At 28.7% G+C, this 8,378-nt stretch overlaps 1 long non-coding RNA gene across 1 annotated transcript; it reads right to left on the bottom strand.

The window, feature by feature from the left end:
• Positions 1-4,745: 4,745 nt before the first annotated feature.
• On the bottom strand, positions 4,746-6,720 carry LOC107897128 (uncharacterized). Its single transcript, XR_001684045.2, has 2 exons — positions 6,241-6,720; positions 4,746-5,415 (listed from the first exon to the last, which is right to left on the bottom strand). It is a non-coding gene; the product is annotated as an uncharacterized lncRNA (long non-coding RNA).
• Positions 6,721-8,378: the final 1,658 nt, after the last annotated feature.

The raw sequence follows: 8,378 nt of genomic DNA, 5'->3' as shown, positions 1-8,378 counted from the left end.
AAAATGTTTACCTGACCTTGGATGAGGGGGAGGAATGCCGGAGTCGAAGGGTACGTGAAATGGCTGTCGATTGAGAGTGTTTTTGAGGTGAAGTTTTGGTAAGGGCAAAATAGGGTTCCTTAAGCAACGATTAGCTAAACGGTGATGGGGGGAAGGGAATAGAAATCCCTAAAAATCCCTGTTTAAACCCGGAATAGAATACCCCCGTAATAGGGTATTCCATTGAACCAAACGTTGGTTTATGTGGGGCTGCAGAATAGGGTGGTAATAGGCATGTAATGGCATAGCCATTACATCCAACCAAACATGCCCTTGTTGGAGGAATTGATTTTACTAGGAAAAACTCTTCAATCTTTATTGAAAATGTCTTGTATGTCAACAGTCTTAAGTATAATCTATTAAGTATTAGTCAATTATGTGATAAAGGTGTCGATCTCATTTGTGAATCAAATGTATGTAAAGTAATTGATATTGTGTCTAAATAAATTATGATTGTAGGACATAGAATAAAAAATATTTACATGGTGCATTTAGATGATATGCATTACTCAAATATATGCGTTATTGTTAAAAATGAAAATAATTATTTATTATGGCATAGAAAATTAGGATATGCTAGCATGAGCATATTGCATAAATTAGCAAAAAATAACTTACTAAGACGTTTGCCAAAACTTGATTTTAATTTAGATAAAATTTGTGATGCATGTGTTAAAGATAAATATTAAGGAGTTTCTTTTAAAATTATAAATGATGTATCATATAATATAGTTCTTTAATTAATTCACATTCATTTTTTTGGACCAATTAGGATTACTAGCTTGGTGGAAAACAAGACGTTTTTGTGCTTGTAAATGATTACTCTAGATTTATTTGAGTTCTTTTCATAAGTACTAAAGATAAAGTTTTGGAAAAATTCATTTCATTTTAAAAAAATTAATCAAAATGAAAAAGGGTATTTTATCACTAGTGTTAGAAGTGATCATGAAATTGAATTTCAAAATCTTAGTTTTGAAATTTTTTACAACTTAAATGAGATTAGCCATAATTTTTCAGTACATAAAACCCTTCAATAAATTTGAGTTGTTAAGAGGAAAAATAGGACTTTATAAGAAATGGCTAGAACCATGAGATAAGGTCTATTTTAAAGAAAACTCCATATCAACTTTTTAAAGACAAAAGCTTAATATTAGTTATTTTCATTTTTTTGGATGCAAGTGCTTTGTTTTTAATAATGAAAAAGACAATCTTGATAAATTTTATGTAAAAAGTGGTGAAATTTTTTTTCTTAATTATTTTTTAAATTCTAAAGCTTGTAGAGTTTTTAATAAAAGAGTTTTAGTAGTTGAAGAATCAATACATGTTTTCGATTATGCTAACCCTCTTTCTAGAAAGAATACTTGTATTGATGATGATGATGTAAAAATATTAAATAATGATGATAAGGCTAACCATTCATTAAATAAGAAGATTTAATAACAAATACAATAACCTCTAAAGGAGCTCACCATAGAGGAAAGAGAAGTCAATCATCTAAGAAAGTAAAATTATGTGAAGGATGGTAAGATGTTGATAGATCCATCCAAAGGGTTAACTACTAGATCTTCTCTTAGAAATACATATAATTATGTTGCATTTATCTCATGCATTGAGCCTAAAAATGTCAAAGAAACATTAAATGATGAATATTGGATATTGATTATGTAAGAGGAAATAAATCAATTTGAAAGAAGTAATGTATGAATCATTGTAGAAAGATCTTGTAAAAAATTTATTATAGATATTAAGTGAATTTTTAAGAATAAGCTAGACGAGAGTGGAAACATAGTGAAGAATAATGCTAGGCTTTTTACTCAATAATACACTTAAAAAGAAGGAATAGAATATATTGAAACGAATGCTCTCGTAACTAGATGTAAACCATTAGAATGATTTTAGCTTTTACATATTTTAATGATTTTAAATTATATAAAATGGATGTGAAGTGTTTTTTTAAATAGTTTTATAAATGAAGAAGTGTATATTAAACAATCACCCAATTTTGAGGATTCAAAATTCCCAAACTATGTTTTCAAACTTTCAAAAGCTTTATATGGTTTGAAATAAGCTCTTAGAGCTTAGTATGAAATACTATTAAATTTTCTTATGGAATTTTTTTTTTTGTAAATGGAAGATTGAAACAATACCTTTTATCAAAAGAAAAGATAAAAATTTATTAGTGGTGCATATTTATGTTGATAACATTATCTTTGGTGTTACAATGATTTTCTTTGTTAAGAGTTTTCAAAGTTAGTAGAAGGTGAATTTGAGATGAGTATGATGGGATAACTAAACTTCTTTTTGGGACTTTAAATTAAGCAAAGGAAGGATGACATATTCATCAATCAAGCTAAGTACAGAAGAAGAATGCTCAAGAAGTCTGGGATAGATAATCTCAAATCACAAGCTACGTCCATGAGCTCTTCGACAAAGCTTGATAAAGATGAAGAAGGATTACTAGCTCGATTAATCAACTTGAAATTTTTAAGAGGGGGTGAATTGGATTTTTTAAAATTTTGGTAGAAGCAATGAAAATAAATGGAGATAATGAATACGATGATATATGGTAGTTCGGCCTCGATTGCCTACTCCACTACCTTAACTTTTCACAACTAGGAATTTTCCTAAATTCACTAATTTGACAACCTTTTTAAGGTTTCTATCCAAACCTTAAGACACAAATCTTCTTAAAGAAACATAAATAAGTAAGCAAAAAAAAATTATAAGATCAAAGTGTTCGCCAATTAAACACAAATACAAAGAACACTTGAGCTTATAGAATAACAATGAAGCTCACAAGTTTATGTAAGAAAAGTATAGAAAATTTGAGCACAAATGTTGTTTGATTGATTTTTTTTTTTTTGCTTTGATTCTCTTTTTTTCTTATTGTAGAACCTTTGAAAGATTGTATTTGTACCCTCTAATTGATTTTTAACGGATGTGGTTGTTGAGGAAGTTAATAAAGCTATTGGGATGAAAATACGAGTTCATTTAATTTACCTGAAACAAAAGTTATTGATGCTTTTTGAAAAAAATATTGATAATTTTAGTATTTAATGTCTTGATTTAGTCATCGTTAAATTGATACCAAGAGAAAATTATTGATACCAAATAAAAGGTATCGATATTGGATCAATACTTAATGAATACCTAAAAATGGAAAAATGCTAATTTTGTGTTGATACTAAAAAATGTATCGATAAAAGGATCGTATTCAAGTTTTTTAACTTAAGAAGGAAATATTTGGACTTGATCTGAAAAGAAAAATTTGAGAATAAAGAACAAATAAAAATGATAATTATAAATAAATAAATAAACGAAATTTAAAAGTGAAAGATGGATTGAATAAATCGATGATTATAGAATGATAAATGTCCAATTGAACCCTTTGAGATATAAATCTCAACAAATTCAATTAATAGCTCTAATCAACCTTTCAAGAAATAATTGTTGGCAAATTCAAGGGTGAAGAATGAATTCATACGACTCCTTGAAGAAAATTATTTCTAAAAATCATAAGAAAGAAATATTGTTCAAAGAAACAAACTCTCAGAGTTGAAAATTTTATTATTGAAAACAATTGTATGATTTGTGTACAATGGAAAGGCCTATATATAGGCTAACTAAATAAATCTAAATAAAACTCTTAAGTATGCTAGAATTCTAATTAATCTAAATAATAAGTAGTTTTAAACTAAACTTTCTTTTTGATATAAAACTCCTAAATAACTTAGACTACTTAATAATTATTAAAAATTCAGAATAATAAAATAATAAAATAATAAGAGTTGGTAAATATAATATTGGGCTCATATATAATAAAAATTAAGCTTAAAAATTGAACCCTATATGATTTAAACTCAAATTAAAGCCTGAAACTTGTAATTCCATCATAATCCTGTCTAGATATTTTACTCGCGCAGTCTTCACTAAAACGATCATAACTTGAGCTTTTGAACTCAAAATCAAGTGATTCAAAGTGCATTTCAAAATTAAGAGATAGGTTTTCGAATGTCATGCGGACATTTTAACCAAGAAATGCTTGGATACCAAAAAAAAGTCATTGCAAGTTTGATGATTTCCCAAACTTGAAAATTGATAGCATCGGTAAATCAAATTTAATAAATTTCAACCCATCCGTGCATGTATCACTTGGTAACTTATTTGCAAGTCAATAGCCAATTTGGGTATCAATTTTTAGAAATTTATTAATACGTGACAAAATGTATTGATATTTGATCGATATTTTTTAGTTTGAAACATTTTTTAATTTGTTTGAAGTATTGTTTTAAATTAACTTGTTTTTAAAAAAATTTCCAAGTATAAATTTAACATTTTTGTATTTTAGATATGATCTGAAGTACAATTTTTTTCCAAGTGTTGTTTAAAATGATTTTTATTCAAAACATAGTGTTTGTTATATCAAAATAATTGTCAAATAAAGATTTCGTCAACAATCTTCCCCTTGGCTTAGAATTTTTTTTTTGCTCATTGTCAAATTTAGCATTCATTTGTCTTTATTTTTAGTTGAAAAACATTTTGAAACATTGATTACTAAATTTGGCATATAATCAATTAATCATAATCAATCAACCATTAAATTTACCTTTCTATTCTCCCACTTTTTGATATATTAAAATAGGGCAAATAAAGCTTAAAGAAAAGAAATATTATTAGTTCAATAATAGAAATAGAAAACTAGAAAATAAGGAACTAATATTAAAATTAAACATGATAGTATCTCAAAAATACCAAATAAGACATTAAAGTGCAACCAAAGTGAACGAGAACAATAGAAGAAAATATGAAGTGCAAAAACAAACCGAAAGGTGCATGATGCAAATGTATGAGTGGTCTAAACTAGAACTAATCATCCCTAGGTGATGATAGAAGAAAACAAGAAAGTAGCAGAGCCATTTGCTCCTCTAAAGTTCCTATCATAGAACCTAGATTACTAACATTATCATTAACACGACCAAAAGCATTATCGACTTGAGTATGAAATCTTCTAAACTCCTCACTCAAAGAAGTAACAACACCAAGGATGGCAGTCAACAAGTCATCAAGTGAGAAGGTGTTGATGGTTGAGCAGATGAAGAAGTCGGTGAAGGAGCTTACTCGGCAGGAGGTGGAATGTCATCAAGATCAAATCTAAGGTCTTCATCGTCATTAGGTGCGTGCTGGCCTACTCTCTCCCATCCTCTAGTAGTTGGTATGATGAAGTGCCCCAATGCTAATAGGTTATGTTTTCAGATAGGGGTATTGACACGAGTATTTATTCTTAAACGAGTGAAGATGTAAGAAAGATAAGTCCCAATAGGTAAGGTTAAATAGCTACCTATATCCCTCTCAATAATTTTGGCTATGTCCGGACACCTATTAAACTTGAAATAATCAATCCATCAATAGTCGATATTTTGAATGACAGTATGTTCAGAAATAGGTCTAAAAGATCCAAGAGATGATAAGATGCAAGATTCGATCATGCAAATCTAAATTTACAACAAGGTTGCAAGGAACATAGATGGTAGGATTAAATAGACCTTTCTCGTTTGACACACCACTGGGAGGTAAAGATAAAAGATTTTCGAAATCTTCTAAGGTCAGGAGAAAATGTGTATTCATAAGATAAGAGTTGATAGTAATAACATTTTCGCCAGACCCATTATGTTCGAGCTTAGCGTTACAATAAAAGGTTCGGGCAAGGATTTCCTAAGTTGGAGAAAAGATTCTAATGAAGTCAAGCCATTGCCACTCACGTAAAATAGGAAGAGAATGAAAATTAAACATTTCTAAGCAATCAAGGTCTAGAATTCTAGAAGTATTAACAAGACTAGTGGCGAAGTTTTTATTAAAACATTCTCGTTCTCCCGGAGAACGAAAACATTCGTCAAAAGACGAATTAGACCCACTAAAGGTAGCAGCATGTGAGGGACCGGAGCGAGGTCGTTTCTTAATAGTCATAATGATAATCTAAGGCTCTAAAACACACTAAGTTCACTAAGAAATTTCGTTTGGGAATTTCTACAAACACTTGGTGACCAAAATGTTAAAACAAAATTTTCAACAATGCAGGCAGAAATAGGCAACCTCGTGCACAACAAAACAATATATAGATTCTAAATTATCCCAAAAACAAAATTTCCAAACAACAATTTAACAAATACTGAACGAAATTCGAAATAAATAAAAAAAATTTACCTCAAAATTTTTTCAAAATGATGGAAATTAAAAACAAATCTGTTGAATCCTTGTATAAAATGACAGTGTTGGTTGTTCAGATTCAAGATTTTAAGTAAAAGATGGACATTTTGAAGTTTTGTGAAGTTAGGGTTGAGAGCTTTTAAAAATTGGGTAAAAAATTAAGGATTTTTTGTGTTTTGAAATAAAGAGACGCGGTGCAAAATCTTTAAATCTCGATAGGTATAAAGGGGTATCGATTATTTTTTTAAAAAAAATTTGATAATTTTAAATAGGTATCAATAGCAAATGCCCAGCCTATTTTCTAAAGTGTAGAAGAATTTTTCCAACTTGATTTCTAATTTCTCATATGTTCTAAACTAACCTAAAATTACTTTTTAACAAGTTTTAATGAGTTTATATGCTTAAATATGTAAAGTTTAAATATGATGCATATGAAACACAGAGTATTATAAAACATGCAAAAATTGAATAGTAACATTCAACAAAGTCTAATTTAACAAATTCAAAGGCATTAAGCAATCATGTAAATTAGATCAAATAAGTCAAAATAGACTAGATATGCAATATTAACTTTCCCTAAATGTTTACATTTTTTATTAAAATATCTTATTAATTTAATAAATGAAATATTAAAAATATAATATAAAAATCTATTTAGCATCATTTTAATTTAATGGTGGAAATTCATTCTCAATTTTTAATTTAATCCAAGGGTGGAGATTTGTCTACATACATGAGATCTTTCTTCTTTAATAATTATCTATTTATGAATTGACAATTTTGCCCCTCAATATCTACAATTCCTTCTTGAATCATTATATACTTTTGTTAAAATTTCACTTCTAGTCCTTCCACTTTTTCTTCCGATACCATTTAATCCTTTTATATTTTTAATTTTCTCACTTTGACCCCAACACTTTTTACAATCTTACAATTTAGTTAATACCTTGGATTAATTTTACTTAACACACCTAACTTTTCAATTCCCTCCGTTATCCAATTAGTTTCTCTACTAACACTGATAATTCCTATTTTTATTTACTTGGATAAATCCAACTCGTATATTGTTAAAATAACCTATTTACGACTTAGGGGGCTTTAGGATGTTACAATTCTAGCTGTAAAAAAACACTTGATGTTCCTTTTATTTCATTAGAAGCAAACAAGACGCTAGGTGAGAACTGCATGGAGTTATCCATTCTTTGGTTTACTAATCACTTCAATTTTATAGTCTTGATTGCATTCCCCTGTTGTTGTTATGGCCTTAATTGGTTGCAGTTTGATCAAGTAGTTAGTCCTTTCATAACTCTTCAAGCGGTTGTTGCTTTGCTTTCTCACAATCTTAAATTGTTTACAAAGAGTTTTTTGTTTAGTTTCCTTAATTTTGAACCCTCCTTCAAGATGTCTTGTTGTTAAGTCGTGCTTGAAAGAAAATTAAACATAGTTGCCTTTGAGGACTCATCATCAGTTATGTCATTGAGGATATAAATTCGCAAGTAAGAAACTTAGCCTCAACCTAGCTTATCACATATCATAAAATCATGATATGACATTTAGCTTTTACTTAATTTCAAGTGTTTGAGTCTCTCAAAGTTAGTGAAGAATCAAAGGAAGAAGCAGGTTAGGAGCTTGAGATAATTAATTGTAAATTAGTTTCATTCTCTTTTTTGAAAATAGAGGATGCCTTTATTAACTTCCTAGTAGTTGTAACACTCTTGTATGGATAAATTTTTTAATATTTGATTTAAGTGTATTAGAACTTTATTCATTTATATAAATATTTTGTATTTTGCAATTTATGAGTTATATATATATTCTTTTATATATAAGACTGCAAAATTGTAAATGACTGGTTTGTGTTTATAATATATTTGGGAATGAAAAATTAGAAAAAAAAGATACTAAAAATTAAAGACATATTTAGGGGTGTTTATAATAATAATGCCGCAGGAAAGGTACGCATTTACCGTAGAAAGGTGCAGGGTTTGTAATGTAAAACGCCGCGGAAGGCATTACGTTTTGCAACGTTTTGTGAATGGAAAAGCCGCTGAAGGTCTGCAAATTTAGCGGCATTTTAATGAATCACAGCTAAATGTCTTATACCTATAGTGGCATTTTTTTAGAAATGCAATACT

The sequence above is a fragment of the Gossypium hirsutum genome, chromosome A01 (assembly GCF_007990345.1).
Source record: "Gossypium hirsutum isolate 1008001.06 chromosome A01, Gossypium_hirsutum_v2.1, whole genome shotgun sequence".
Lineage (NCBI taxonomy): Eukaryota > Viridiplantae > Streptophyta > Magnoliopsida > Malvales > Malvaceae > Gossypium > Gossypium hirsutum.
Note: the sequence above shows the minus strand (reverse complement) of the source record. Positions and strands in the feature narration are given on the sequence as shown.